Source organism: Anser anser (genome assembly GCF_964211835.1).
Source record: "Anser anser genome assembly, chromosome: 2".
In the NCBI taxonomy this organism is placed as follows: Eukaryota; Metazoa; Chordata; class Aves; order Anseriformes; family Anatidae; genus Anser; species Anser anser.
In genome coordinates this window covers 131,874,700-131,890,705 of record NC_139721.1, presented here as the reverse complement: position 1 = coordinate 131,890,705, position 16,006 = coordinate 131,874,700, and the positions used below count along the sequence as shown (strand labels likewise).

Sequence of the window (16,006 nt, the reverse complement as noted above, 5' to 3'; positions counted from 1 at the left end):
AGGTAGTTGTGAACTGAGGGCTCTAAAGTATTCACATGGGCAGAGCTCAGCCCATAGTATAACGCATATTTGAAGGAGCCTGACTTCAGAACAAGATTGATCTGTCTCCCCTCCTACCAATGCAGAAACAAAATAGAAATCAGTTTATTCCCCTCTCTGATTGTCTACTGTATAAGTTCTGAGGCTTGAGACCCTTCTTGAACTAATATATGCAAGTGAATTGCAGTTATGATTCATATCATTTAGGGACGTTCACAACTCAAAAATCAAAAGAGGATAAGCATTTGGAAAGCACAGTATGAGACAGTAAGTGTGTAAATGCTAAGTTTCATCAAAAATGTTGGGGAGCCATGTAAAATTTAAGTACAAAATGTATTTAGGTACAAAGGCAATAGGAATCTTCCCTACTCATTCACCTCCCAAAATAATAGGGTTTCATTTCCCAGCATGGATCAATTTCAGAAATTTGTGTCATGCAGAACTATGTAGCTCAGGGCTTTTAGCCAGGAAATTCTGCAAATTTGTCCTCAGATTAAATGGTGCCATGCAACCCAATCACATTACAGCTTTATTTTAAATGCTTGCACTTGGCAATGCCTCTGGCTGAAGATGCCTTGTATTTTTTGGCTCCTGCAGAGTTTGTACTAGAAAAACATTTTGGCACAATTGGCATTTACTGTTTAATCTCTTAAATGGGTATAGAAATAAAATCCCTTTAATTGCGCTTAGGTATGCACAGGTCTTGAAATACTGAGGTCTAATTTCTATAACATGAACTAAATATACAACATGGACTAACTTCCTACCCAGCCAGTACGATCTTTCCTGATCAAAGATGAGGATGCAGAAGGAATGCAATAAAATTGCATCAGAGAAGAAGCTTACTGCTTGGCATTGCTATGCAGGGGTTAAAGACATGGCAGCCAAGAAGTATGATTTAAAACTTGTTTGAGGATGTGTGTGCAAGCTGCAGCTAGCTGGTCTATGAATGATAAACATATAGCCACAGCAGAGCAGAGTGTGGACTGAAAACTTAATCTGAAACTTTGGGCAAATATTTCGGTGGCTAACCTGCACTGAACTCCAAGCTACCACAGACAACACTTAAGTCATAGGATTTATGCTCTTATCTAACCATGAGTACAAAAAAATCTGACATTGTTCTAAGTATATTATAAATTCAAACAGTGGGAGGGAAACAGGGAACAGAAGGTTGTTACTGGACCTTTTCACATGAAATTGTTTCATCAGTAAAACTAAACTGTTAAGTTTCTGTGATACTAATGCTTCTAGCAAAATCCCTAGCATTTCTAATTTCTTGTTGCAGTTGCTGAACAGCATTTAGAAACACTCCCTGGGCTGGGATTTTTCATGTGAAATTTCAGAAGAGAGTTTAGACGTGTTCTTCCTTAATTGACTAGATCCACATACTGAAAACAACCTTGAAAACCTGGAATAATAGTGCCTGCTTACTTCAACAGACCCACCCATGATTGTGTGCTTTAATTTTTCAAAAAGATGTGGAGGTAGGCCTGAGGAAACCCATAAAAATGTTTGGTTTGGCTTTCTGGCAGCTCTCCCCTGCTAGAGTGCATGAAAAGCAATGAGGATGCAGGATCCTGCTAAGTTTCCATAGAACGCCTGACTTGAACACCACAGAACATTCTGTACATCCCGTAGTGGAGTATCGGATTGCTCCACTCACCCTAGGGACTGCAACAAGCAGCAGCAGGTCATCAACTGAAAATTGGAAACCTGCCATCTTTTAATTAATTTCTCTCTACTTCATAGTAATCCGGTTTAAAATCCTATATAAAGCAAGGTCAGATTTGCTGTACGAGCTCAAATAATGCCAAGACAAAATTTTAATTGTGTAATTAGCCGGCAACACCTTTTTAGATGGAGTAAATATCATCTCCTCATTAACATTAGGGAATATAACATATGGCTAAGTTTTGTTCTTTCCTATTCTTAATGATTGTCCAGATAAACAAAAATGCTTCCCAACTGACTGTGCATTCAAGAACCACTTTTTTTTTCTTTTTTTCTTTTTTTTTTTTTAAACCAAAGACAACTGCTTTCTATATGACATAACTTGGAGCTGGTCTCAAATTCCTTCTAGATAGCCTTTCAGATACAAGGACCAAATTCTCAGTCTCATACAAAGACATTTTAAGCCACTCCACTTTCCAGTGATTTAAAACCAAAGTGGTTTATGAGCATATAATGCTACCTCATACAAACTGTACACAAGACCTTAAAGCAGAGGATATCAAAGGCATCAAAATCTTATCATCATTTCACAGACTGTTGCTGAACTGAAAAAGAAAGATTAAGTGTTACTTAGTCACACAGCAAATCAGTTCCTGATTCAGGAGCAGAATACAGGTCTCCTGACTACTGATCCAATAGCATGGAAGCAAATGTCCTCATCTGGATCTAAAAGGAAGAATTCTTACATCTGGTCCCTTTCCCACTTTCAGTGTCATACCACATTGCTACTTGTTCAGGGTGCTGGTTTGAAATGCGATCCTTGCTGTGCATTAAATAATAATGATAACAATAATAATAATCAGTAATTTACAGTGGGTGTGTTCATATTAATGCAAATTAATGAGGTTCTTCTGTAAATAAGCTGCAGTATATTGTGTAATAGAACATAATCCTAGTAATATGAGCCCTTGCTACAGCTCTCTGCTATTAAATCATTGCCAAAAAGTGGGGGAAAAACTGCCAACCTTATGTGCAAATTATGAAGTGTGTAGATTCACAAGATTCTGCCTTATTGACAACAGTAAACTATTTTTGAAATAGACTGATTTAGATAGCTGATTTCTTTAAATACATTTATTTTACCTTGCAGGCTTCATCCATTTGGGCAGGAAATTAAATTTTCAGCTAGTGATCTTTTTCACAACACCTCTTAAAATGATATTTTTGTATGGAATGCTAGCAAGAATAGCTCTGCATGATCACACCCCAAGAATAAGTTTACAATGCCTGACAATACCCCAAATATTTCAGTAGGTGCAATGCATACAGGCACTTGGCATTAAGTCAGAACTCCAAGTCCCAACTCACAAAACAGCACAGAGCTGCACACAGAACTCGGCAGGTCTGGGGCTTCAACCTCACCCCAAACAGTCAGACAGGCAAGCATCCAACCTTTCAAGAACTACCTTGGGCTGCTGTAGAACTCCCAGCTCTCAGCCTAGACCTTTCATCGACCACTGGATCATCCCTCCTCTCCAATGGATTCTGTTCTAATGGGATGTCTTGTGGGATTCTTCTCCACAGTCTTCTCACTCTTTAAAGCTCACTCTTTAATTCCAGTCCTCTCTGCAGGATCCTGCTCTCCATCATTCACCCACTTGGGGAAAAAGAGATGAGCTTGAGGTTTCCCATTCCCACAGTAGATTTCTTTCTCATACTTACAACATTCAGACTTGTTTATCTAACCTGCAATGGCTTAACAACCATGACAAGTAGTATAAGTTTCTCCAGAGAAAAACAGCATTAGTAAACAGGGAGAAAAGGGAGCTCATTACTTTTTACTAATGCTTTCTCAGATAGAGGCAAAATAGAAGCCGTTCTCCTACACCTGAAAATGATCCCACACCAAAATCTAGCTCATATCTTTGAATATGTTCTTTGCACTTGGTTTAAATAATATTTCTCACTGCACAGACTGTATCTATCTCAGGATCTTCCTGATTTTGTAACCAAAGCTGTCTTTGGAAAGAGTTGACTATAATTTTTCCAATGAAAAGTGACCAAATGTAATATGCTCATGGAAAGTCATTCTAGTGAAATGCCCCCCCTCATTCTTTTGCCATAAAACAGAACATTTTTGGTAAATGCTGAAAGTTGTTTATTTTAGAAAATAAAAAGTAGTTCTTCGCAAGTCATTTATAAAATCAAGACAGTTCAGATTTCAAAATTTGTGGGAAGTTTTGGGTATTTTTTTCACAGTTCCTATTAAATCTTCGATACTTGTCTACTTGCTCCCTCTTATTTCTCATTAATAAGCAAAAGTGATGACATCAGAAATTGTTAGAGATTCAGCATACAAGACCTTAAATACTTTTATACCTAAAGAAAGGGAAAAGGAATGTAAACATTAACAATGCCCTGCAATCTAATTGAGAAAGTGTTTTACCAGTGTCAATCCAGAGTTTTCACTTGTTCCACTGAGACAAGTAGACTTCCTCATTGTTCTTTCAATTTTCACTCACTTGCCAAAGGGAAAAAAGAAAAAAAAAAAAAAAAAAAAGATTATCTTAAGATTGTCTTCTTACTGGAAATCCACCTTCATTTTTCTTTTTCTTTTACAGTGCACTGTAAAATCACCTATACTTACTATCATGAATTAGACCACATGAAGGCAAGGAACTCTAGTCTCTTTTCTATTAAACTGAGAAGAATTTTCTTTTTTTTTCTTTTTTTTTTTTTCCAAGATTTGTCTTACTAACAAGTGCAACGAACACAGAGAACACACGTGAACTGACATTGTTTATGCCATGTGGTGACCAGAAGTTGTTAGATAAATAAAATAAGTCTAAACCAAACATAAGAATCAAAAAAGAAGAGAAAAAATTAAATATGTAAGATAGCTGACAGGCCAAGAATGAGACAGAATGGGTGTACCTACACTAGTAAATTAGGCATGTCAATCCTGGCTGCTGTGAACAGGCTTGTCCTGGCCCAAGACCATACTATTAAATTCTCTCACCCTCCAAGTACAAGACTGCATGTAACGTACCATTTGGAAATGGTCACTGGTGCATGCCAACTCCTGCACCGTACTCAGAAACTGTCCACTGTCCAGTGCTACTAAGCGGCCCAAATTAAAGCCATGCTGGGGTCGATGTAGCAATTTCATAGTACAGTTGATCAAACCCCAGCATCCAGGAACATTGCCTTGACTTGTGAGTGTGGTTGCAGCCAGTGAAGCCATACTGATCACTAATAACAGGTACACAACGTCACCCTTCTGCTTCTCTGAAAAACACCAGCAATGTTTCAGACATATGGCTTGTTGCAATACTAGCCCTCTATTTTCTCTTATTTAATATGTTCAAGGAAAAAGGCAAGTCAGTGGCAAGTCATCCTCTGAAAGATGGAATCGTTTGAAAGGAAACAATAAACAAAGAAAGCAGAACCAAAATGAGAGTTAAAGATATCACATCTGAATTTTCTGCAGGGCTGCCTTGGAAAGCGTTATTTTTAGGATTATCTTTGCAATCCTATGGAGAACTTGCATGCCTGCTTTTGCTGTCTTTTCAGTTATATATTAAATATATAAGTACTGAAAAAGAAAATACAGGTTTCTTAGGCATCCCTTTGCACTCAAGGTCATAAGTTTTCCTACCCATCTCTAAAACTTCTGTTTGATTTGGGATTATTATAGGACTTGAGTAGAAATACCTTTTTTCCTTTTAAACTTATATCACAAGGTAGATTTAGCAAAAGTCATTTTATTGGTTAGAAAGAAAAGAAAAAAAAAGTAATGATGGATTTAACTTATGGTTATATCATTAGGAATATATATTTCAGGGCTGCGACCTTACAGCTGCAAAATATAGAACTACTTTTACTTCACAAGCATTTGTCCAAACATTTTCTTTCATTTTGATCCAAATAGTTTCACACCCAGTGAGTTAGTCTTTGACTTTCAGGTTTGAGCAAACTGAAAATTTCAATCAGTTCCTCAGCTAGAGTCAATTGGTGTAGCTCTACAATTGAGCAAAATATTGACTTCAATGGAGCTACACCGATTAACACTGGGTGAGGATCAGATCCTGATCAAATTGAAACTCAATTGAAATTGCTGTGCTTCACCTGGTGTTTATTCGCACCTCACATCAAAACATTGCAAAGCTATGAATTTTGCATGATTCTTATCCAAAGCCACACACCATATATGCTTAAAATTGAGTTCAGGTCATTCAGGAGTTCCACAATGCTAAGCAAATCTTTTGATAAATATGGTTTGCGTTACTAGTTTGTAACAAAACTCCACACCACCTGACTTTTGTGTGGTCTGGTGTTTCATTGTGAACATTTTGCACTGCTCTAATGAAACGAACTCTGAGACAGGGTAAGGGATAAATAAAAAAATAATAATAATAAAAAAAAGGAGTTTCTATTCAGTGTTTTACCCACAAGTTCTTCAGTACGCATACAAACTGTGACCACAACATCAAACTTCTGATGTCTGAAATTTGAAACCTAATTCTCTGTTAAAACACTTAAATAACACTGGTATGATCTTCTAGTGATTTTATGCAATGGACTCCATCTCTCATTACTGGTATTACTGCAAGTCAAACCACTTTGCCTTAAGACTTTACGTAGTCTGGGATTTCATCATAGCTTGTAAAGGAGCTGAGACTAGTTTTTCAGAGATATTTACAAATAAGTGTCTGAAAATGCAGGTAGTCATCTAGGGCCAGATCCCATGTAGGCACTGGGCTCTTTAGATTGGTACAGGAAACGTCGTTTGTGTAGAGCTCACCCAGTCCTGGCCAAGAAGGAACTCACTGACATGAACATTTTCACTCTCTCTGGAGTTTTGGTAACAGAGTGACAGCTCTGGGCCTGTGGGATCATGAGCCTGGAACAGAGGGTTGCTAACCTAGACAGAAGTATTTGCATGCACCCATACATTTATTGCATGTACAAGAGTCTGCTGCCTTGCCTTTTCCATGCAGGAAATGTGTATACCACATGCACAGTAGGCCAGATGCCTCCACGAAGCTTTGAACTTATTGTATTTGCCCTGAACAGCTGATTTGTGCATGTGAGGTAGATTTGATATACACACACAAAATGCATGTCTAGGATTTCTGGATTGCCTGAGGCAAAGTTTTCAGATAGAAAAATTAGATATATTCAGGGAAAGAGTGACAAATGGCAGCCTTTAGCTAGTGAGGCAATAATGCTTATAGCTTCTTTCACTGCACTGAATAGAATAAGACAAAGACAAGACAAGAGCAAATACTGCCATACAGATGAGCCTATAATATGGTGAGCAGCAATAAAACCCTTCAGGTGAGTTGAGTATAGTGCTTCCCTGTGGGAGAGTGATCTAAGCAATAGGTTTCTATAGTACCATGCTTTCAGCAGTATCATGCTGAGCCTTTCAGAAGAGATAAGACAGGAATGTATTCTTTGATACTTCTAATCAGGCTTTGGAGGAAGACGCGTACCTACCAGCTCAGAGTTAGGCATCTATAGCTATACAGACAACCAAAACTCTAGCCACACAGGAAACTTATAGTCTACAGTGAGAGGCCACTTGAATTTACGCAGTTTTAGGGTTAGATGTCACTATGGAAGAGACAGTCTTCAGGATTCATGTGGCTCAGTTCCATGCAAGAAATCCCCTAATCTTTTACTGAATTTAGCCTATGATATATTACATAAATTTAAGAAGAACTTAGACACCTACAGCTTCAACAGGAAAGTTTTATACACTCCTGATTTTGTTACTGTGCCTCTCTCAGAATGCTGCCATCTTCACAGAGCTAAGCCACACAAGATCTGTTTGTACCTAGACCTCACTGTGCCACTTCAGCCTATCATTGCTCTCTAAAATACATAAATTTGGCACAAGACTGAACTCCTCACAAGGCACAGAGCCAAGGCCATCTTTATTGGAAAGAAAATTTATTATTTTGTATATAGTTCAATGTTTATGTTGTTCCCAAAGCACAGGACACCTCGTGAAAAATGTTTTCCTAATCTGTTATACCTCCAAATTATGTATTCTATCTTTTAGCAAGCGGACCAGCTAAAGAAACTCTGTGTATTTCTATCTCTTCATTTAAAGATGTATCAGCATGAGATTCATCAGATGACAGCAGGAGACCAAACAGCTGTATGACTCCCCAGCTACCAGTAAAGGTATTCTTCTAGGAAAAAAAGAAACCAAGGGAATGAGTCCATGGATTTCTGCTTCATGATCTCCAATGTCTTTCAAATAACCCTTGTGTAGCTCCTTTGCTGTGATTTTCAGATGTGCTGTCTACATCATTGCAAATCTTGTCCTTAGCACCCGATTTCCATCATGTCCTGGTGTTCAGTGGTTTTAAATGTAAGCAGCCACAGCCTGGTTTATATAATGATTGGTTCCATGTTATTACAATACTTTGATAATCTCCACCAGGGATCTGACCATTAAATCAAGCTGTAAATTAGACAGATTGGATCAGCATTTTTCTATAGAGAAATAGCATGCTTCCTTATCCACTATAAGGGCTTACTGTTGGCACAATTCTTCAGGCATGAAGACAAGTATGTATCATACTGAACGATGGTACAGATGCCTGAACAAAACATTATAATAGGTCACTGATTTCTCTTGGAAACATCTAGTGCTTTTTGAACTGTAGCCACCTTGGTACTCTAACTTTCACTGTCTTTCACGGAAGAAAGTGATGTAGGAACTATGAGAAAAGAAGATAAAAGTATCTAAGCTTTCCCCATTTAAATTTCAAAATGTGAGATAATGGAGAGAATGTTTATTCTATCCCTTGGGAAAATTAGTCCTTTTATTGCCAGCACCAAAACCAACATCTTCTTATGTGGTCTAGTGTAAAATGCTTCCATGGGTCAAAATTATTTGATGAAAACTATTTCCAAAGTCTTTCTATTTTTGTGTCTTCAGTGTGTCCATTTACAGAGCAGGAGAACTCTAAAACTTTTGCATAGTACAGTGTTTAATTTTACTTAGGCTACCATCCCTTCCCAGTCCCATAAAAAGATTTACGTACAATACATCACAGAGACTATAAACTACAGACAAAGACTTACACAATGCTGCTGAGGTAATCCTTTGTGCTCTGCACATACCGGTGCTGTATAATATTTGAGGAAAAGCACAATAAACTATTTCAGACATCTGTTTTTAAGGTTGCAGAACACTACAATGTAAAAAACAGACACTACAAGCACTCACATTTCCACCGACTTCAAATGATCCTGGATATTCAGTGGAGAGCACCAAACTGAGTAACTGCTCTCCCAACTGACAACAATAGCATGACGTTAAATGAGACAGATACTCATGCTGCCACTGTGTTGTACTGTCATGATTTCTTTGCTCTCTGCATGATGAAATAGCTGTTAAGCAGAGTTTGACAACAGTGCATTTGCCTTATCATATTTGCTGTTAATTCCACTATTAGGTACTGTATCAGATTTCAGTGCCCTTTTTCAAAGAGCACAGCATCTGCTTACTAGAATTTGCCTTATTGTCTCTAGTCAATAGACAGCATAAATTCTAAATAGAAATGCTTATTACTGTAGTTCTATGCTTTCTTCCAATATACAAAATACTTTATCAAAAAATAATTCAGGCATCATGTAGCAATGAAGCTGAAACAAAGCAGCTTTCAGGCAGCTGCTCAGCATTCCTCCTTCTGCCTTGTTTTCTTTTCCATAAATGAAGGGAAACAAAGGTTCCTGTTTGTTCTCTAAACCTCCTGCCCATAGCGCAGCAACCTCAATAGCAAGCCAAAAGCACAGTGGCCATAAATGACATAGCTGGACTTAGGTGAAAGCAAATGCTTCACTGAAGTACATTGCTTCTTTCAGGGTAGTAAGGCAAATAAATGCATTGTATAACCTCCATAGCTTTTAAGAGTCACTCAGATTCGCTGTCATCTGGAGCAGGATGTTTAAAAAACTTTCCTGAAGTTCAGGTCTGCATATTCTAGAGAACACAATGAGGTAAGGATGACTTCCATATTTTTGGTCCAAAGAAGTCTAATTTTCCTTTAGTGAAAAGGAGAATTCTAAGACTCTTGAGCTCCAAGGAGACTTCCACAGAGTTCATAAATGCCTTTTTTTTTTTTTGTCTGCTGCAGTTTTCTACCCTCCTTTGTATATTTTGGGTCTTCAGTTTGTGCATCATGACAAAGAATGTTGCAAAGTACTCTAGAACTTCGTGAAGCAAACACAAAGCAACATATTCAGCTCCTTTGCAGTACATTGCTCAGCAGTGGGCTTCCTGCCAGAGCTCTGCATAGTGATTTTACAGCATTCCAGATCTCAGTATGAATACACTCAGGAGGTTGTTGTTAGTTTTGGTTTGGTTTGGGTTGTTTTGGGTTATTTCTTAAAGGCCTCTAAAAATATTCTTGTAAGTTGGCCTGGCTTATGTTTTCTATACTTACACAAATTATATAGAAAAAAAATTAGAAAAATAAAGCAGTAACTACTCTGTATCTAATCAGATGAAAACCATACTGTATACCATACCATATTTCTTTTAGTTATCTGTGAAAACCTGCCAGCCTCTCTGCCTGTGCTACTAGATATCAGTCAACAGTTGTTAGCAAGCTAGACCATGGGAAGTGAATGTCCTGTGAATGTATTGTGTTCCTTCAGCTGAGGATAGCATTTAATTACACCCTAGGTAATAATGCTTGAAAGCTTGTCTTTATTCACCCTGGTTCAGGGACAGGTAAGTGCATATCTAATGTCTAGAATGAACACAGGCCATGGCAATACCCTGAGTAATTTCAGAGTAGATAGGAATGTGCTTTACAGCTAAGGGTTTGTCTTCTGGACCTTTAAATGACTTGGGACTTTAAAAAGCCCTCTATGTGAGTTTTGCTCCGAAAGCATGTTTAACCAAATCCATATTCTGATGGTAGTACACCAGTATGGGGACAGATCTGGCTGTTGTCCAGCCCCCCACCCTTCCTCCCATATGCTTACTCTCCCAGGGAGTGGGATCTTGGGAGGCCCTAACAGTATATAATTGATTTTATTTTTTGAACAAACTTCCCACTGGTGTGATCTGTTTTGATGAAAAAGTCAGAATAACCCAGACATCAGCTTAACACAGGGCTAGCCTGAAAAGGACCCAATGTCTTTATGACCAATTATGGTCAAAGAAGCTTTTGTTTTGATAATAGCAGGTTTGACGATATCTGTCTTCAGAAGGGGGATGTAATGTTTCCTACATGAGATACCTTCTGTATTGTGTCTTGTTTTCCTGTGTTCTCTCTTTTCCAGGTTCTATTTGCTTCTCAAATTTTTTCTTGGGTGATATCCCATTTTTGTTTCATAGCTTTTTGTCCTTAGAATAGCAGATCATTTATATTATGTGTTGGGGAAAAAAAAAATGGGTTTGTGGATGTTCTGTCTGTCTCCTATGAGTATTGGGACTAAAATGTAAAGGACCTTCTTAAATATCTAACTTAAATTAAAAGAAAAAAAATGTGTTAAAGAAACTTTAAATATTTGGCACTAGGTTCACTACTAGAGAACTTGCTCAATATATCTAGTTCTCTTCATGGTTCATTATAAAAGTTCTTTTATATTCCAGACAAAGCATTTGAATCTAAGCTGATTTTTGTTCTCCATTCTAGATATTTTATAGTCATATAAACTTTATCTACCCAGAGTAAGGACAAGAAAGATAGGTGCTCACCTATGCAGTCTTCTGGAGGAGGAAAGTCAAATATGTCCAGCTGCTGGCAGTTGAAGCTACACCTGTTGCACCCAAAGGAGTTACTGCAGGTTTAATGTGACAGCTGAAACTATCACTATCAGCTGGAAGGACTCAGCTACTCAAAGTGTTACGACAACCAGCAGAGGCTGGGCCTAGCAGCCAAAACGTGTCCAGCTATCAAAGCATTTCACTACAGTTCTGTCTCTGCAAGATACTCTTCAGGTACAAACAAGCTCACTCTGCCAGCAAACCAAAGTGATAGCAAGATCACATGAAAACAGCACTGAAGTAAGCCAAAAGCCCTGCAGAGAAATACGTACATTAGTACAGGCTCAACACACAGAAAGGTGACTTTTGGAGGGAACTGACTGACTCCTTTTGGAGTCCACACTATTGATCTTAAGAATTCCTGCAACAGAGCATAGCTGACCACAGCTGAAAGGGGAAAGGCAAACTCTTCTATTTGCACAGGAGCGTGGGAGTGCAGTAAACGCAGCGTAAATGGCTTGCCTTCTTCCACAGACACTTTGCAGCAGTGAAAGAAAGTCTATATGGTGCAGGAAGCCTTTCAAAATTCATGTGTGTCTTTACCTTGGAAATGTTTGATTTTTCTCTGCATTACAAGCTCCTCAAAACAGGTAGCTTTTTACCAGTGTGCAATCATCAAAACACAGAAATATGTGCAGATGCATATGAGCAGGGAAAAGGGCTGCACAGCCATGTGGATGCAACCACGCCATGGGTCAGTTATGTAGGACATCCAATCACTGCTTATAGATGGATTTCTCTAAAAGGTCACCATGTCATTAAAATAGTGTCTGATTGCAGTTATTACAGTGTGGTCTGGACTGAATGGGGACACTCATCTACATAGCTGAAGTCACAGATGCTATCTTTTCTGGAGGCAAATATGGACATCTCAGTAAAGAAAATTACTTGTAAACCAGTAAAAGTGAATACATCCCTGTGACACTAGTTGTTCTGCTTGGAGCAGACTCACGGGGATGGTAACTGTTAGTAGTTCATAGCACTGATTTCTGTCTGAGAACCTGAATTAGTCATACAAGGCAGCAGGCAGTAAGGCTTTTTGGTGTGCAAGCACCACTTCTCACCATTGCCTCAGCACCCTACCCTCACTTTCTTCCCAGCTTGGCCAGCCTTGCCTTGGCATGCTCCACCTCTTAAACAAATTGCATCTTCTTCTAGATGTTTCCATTCTAGGTGTCACAGCTGAGAAAGCTGGGCAGTATGAGTAGCATATGAGACTCAGGCATGTTTGTGCCCATGTGGCATCCTTTTTTGACTGCTTTTATTGACCATTTCTGTATAAAGAACATTTTCATAGGGATCAAGTTTCATTTCTGAATAATTACATATATGAAAATTAACTAATTGAATTCCAATGAATAATTCAAGCAGCTGTAATATTTGAATCTATAATCTGCCAGAGTGTTATATGATTTTATTTCCATTTGATTCCTGAGAGGAAGTGTCTTACAAGCACTGGTACATAAAGTTGTCTCTAAACACAGACACCATCCATCGTAAATGTTTAATGTCCAATCATGAATTACAGCACCTGTTTTAAGTGATCAGCTACTAAAGGATATATAAAAAATAAAAAAAAAAAAAAGAGGACGGAAATAGGGGTTTCTTTCAAGGAAGATTATTTCCTGCTGTTGAATTTCTACATCTCAATAAGAGCCAAATTCAGACTTTGTTCTTGCAACATCTACTGTGTATAGCTGAAAAGTGAAACAAAGATCTTAGCATGGAATTTCAGTTACAACACCAAATATTTCAACCTTGTTTTGCACGCAAAATGATTTAAAACCTTGGCTATCTGTGTACATGCAATACACTAGAAAACAGGACCCACAAAAACTTGCTCACTTTCTCAGTGATTTTTGCATCAATCTTGTCTACTATTCCAATTGTTTTTGTTTTTTAAATACCTGATAATTTGTAAAATGTCATTTTTATTAAACACACATTCACCTGCAAAAAATACACTCCTTGGAGCCTCTATAAAAATTTCCTTCTAATCAGAATAATTTCTTTAGTGGTAAGTGGCATGCGATGAGTAATAAAGAGTCAGCATTAAGTTGCAAAATCAGTGGCTTACTAAAAATAAATAAAATACAGAGGAAAATAAACATAAGATATAATAGAGAATAGAGGGAGTAAGGCGGGGGGGGAGGGGTGTGGAACCTCACAGACTGTTTTGGAATGATTCACATACAGAAAAATGGGGAAAAATTCACAGTGGATCAGTTTCTCAGGATGTTTGGTCCAAGTCTCACTGGCAAGAGTGAAGAGGCAGACATTAGAAATATGAAGCAAGGAGAAAGACATTATAAAAAAATGGAGTGAGGGGAAGGACTTTGTGCCACTTTTTCCTTTTGGCCTTTATACTCTACACACATTTTCCTTACCCTTACTCATACTCGTATGTCTGGGGGAAATGTTGGGATTGGGAAGTGATCCATGAGAATGAAGCAGCTTGAAAAGCATTATATTAGTCTGTGGAATAAGTAATACTTCAACCAAATGAAGTAATGGAAACCGCTTCACCCAAGTCATTTAAAATTGGACTGAATAAGGCACTGGAGATTATGCTGAAGGGAACAATTCTGCATTGGCAGGAGTATGGACAAGATGACTTAATAGATCTAGTGTCCATGTGCCAAATCTTGAGATCCGGATCCAGTTTTTATTACTCTATCGTTACTAAAGCTGAACTTCCATTCACATTATTGGGAGCTCAACTTGACAAGGAAAAAATAACCAGGAGCTTCAGTATTTATGCATAAGAGCATGAATAAAAGCTATTTCCATATAATTTTAAAAAATAACTTGCTACATAATAATTGTAAAGTTTGACTGCAAAAATAGTAGATCTGAATAGAGCACTCTTTGAATTATTCCTTACATCCTGCTCAGGAAACTTGCACAGTATCTAGCTTAATTTGTCAAGACTCACCAGAACTTTTGATTGTGTAAACCCTACTGCTGACTTGAAATAAGTCTGTGTATGTGTATTATTATCTTCCTAAAATGGGTAAAAAAAATCTGTGAATAAAATATTGTGATGAAAATTAAAGTTTAAGTTTGCTTTGTTATTTAAGCATGGGAACAGTATTAGAAGCTGTCATTAAAAAGTAGAGAATATAAATATAACCAGAATCATTTTTCCCTTCTCCTTACTGAAGTAATTTCTTTAAATATCAGTGGGGCATTTCAATGTCAATGGTAGGTTTTCGTTAAATGGAATCTGTTTTCCATGGTACAAAATTGTGTGTAAAAGAATCAAGGCTCTTCAGAGATTGTGCTAAATTCTGATTTAACTTCAAAACACAACAATACTAATTCCATGAAAATTATTCCAAAAATGTTATTAATACTTTTAAAATGAGAGACTTGAAGGTGTTCTTGGGACAAAGACCCATATGTTCCTGTAGGTACACAAAGGTTGGATGCAGTTAAATGGTTCACATTTTCACTTTGTTGCCATTCACACCAATAATTGTTGTCTACTAAGATTATTCCTCACATGGAAAAAGTGAATCAGTACCATGTGGCACACTACAGAATGACAGACAGAAAAATCAAATGCCAAATTGAGTATATTGGGAAAAAATGTACAGAAATACAGATGAGGCAGCAAATTCTTTCTTTATTTGGTGATATACAGAGAGGAAACATACATTTATCCTATCGAATTTAAAACTTCCCAAGATGGGCAGCAAGATTGGGAACTGTAGGACAATGGAATTTCCTTCTATCTAATAAGAAAACTACAATAAAAGTTAGTTGGAATCATACAAAAGATTTTTACACTATACTGAAAATTTTCAGAGAAACTTTCCTAAATTTGACTTTTTAGGAATTCTTATTTGTGCTAATTCTGAGCACTAGTTTTTGTAAGTAAGGAGGAGATTTTTCTCATATCTTTCTAGAGTAGGGTTATTGCCCAACATGATTAAGATAAGAAAAATTATTCTCCCTAGAACTATTCGGGGAACCTGGCATATAATCTTTAAAAATGTCACTAAATTGAAATGAAACTCACTAGTGAGCACATCCAAATATCCAAATATGAGGGAAAGAGCTGCTGCCTTACAGCAGTTGGAAAAGAGATGATTGTGATGAATTAACCATGGAGGGATTTACAGTTAGTACCTGGGAGTGCAGGCAGAGCAATGCATAGCCTGATCCTGACCCTTATCCTGTCCAGATGAGGGCATCTGGTGGGAGGTCACCTTTTCATGAAGAAAAGGTTTAGCCAGTGTAGCCAGCTTTATTGCTCCTGGCCACACAGGTCAAAGATGTTTCCAAGGCTACCTAAAAACAGATAGGTCTGTCAAGTCTGAGCAGTCAGTGGGACTTGGGCATTGGTTCCTCCTCTGCATGTCCCTGCAAGTGAGGCCACATTGCACAGCACAGTACAATGCTTCTTCCTCCATGGCCCTCCATGCCCACCTGGGAGGGGCACAGCATTGGGCACATGGCATTTAAAGAGAAAGAGAAAAGGGCAAT

General features: G+C 37.9%; 1 long non-coding RNA gene across 4 annotated transcripts in view; it reads right to left on the bottom strand.

Annotated features, from left to right (window-relative positions):
- LOC310894696 overlaps nucleotides 1–13,652 on the bottom strand; it is a 28,764-nt gene extending 15,112 nt beyond the window's left edge. For 2 of the 4 annotated variants that reach the window (XR_014580097.1, XR_014580098.1), the window contains exons 1-3: nucleotides 11,447–13,652; nucleotides 4,160–4,234; nucleotides 3,180–3,370 (exon numbers count right to left, since the gene is read on the bottom strand). This is a non-coding gene — a long non-coding RNA (uncharacterized lncRNA). Of the gene's footprint in view, nucleotides 1–3,179; nucleotides 3,371–4,159; nucleotides 4,235–8,817; nucleotides 8,862–11,446 lie in introns of all 4 variants that reach the window. The other 2 variants (XR_014580099.1, XR_014580100.1) reach the window with 2 other exon arrangements.
- Between the last annotated feature and the right edge of the window lie 2,354 nt (nucleotides 13,653–16,006).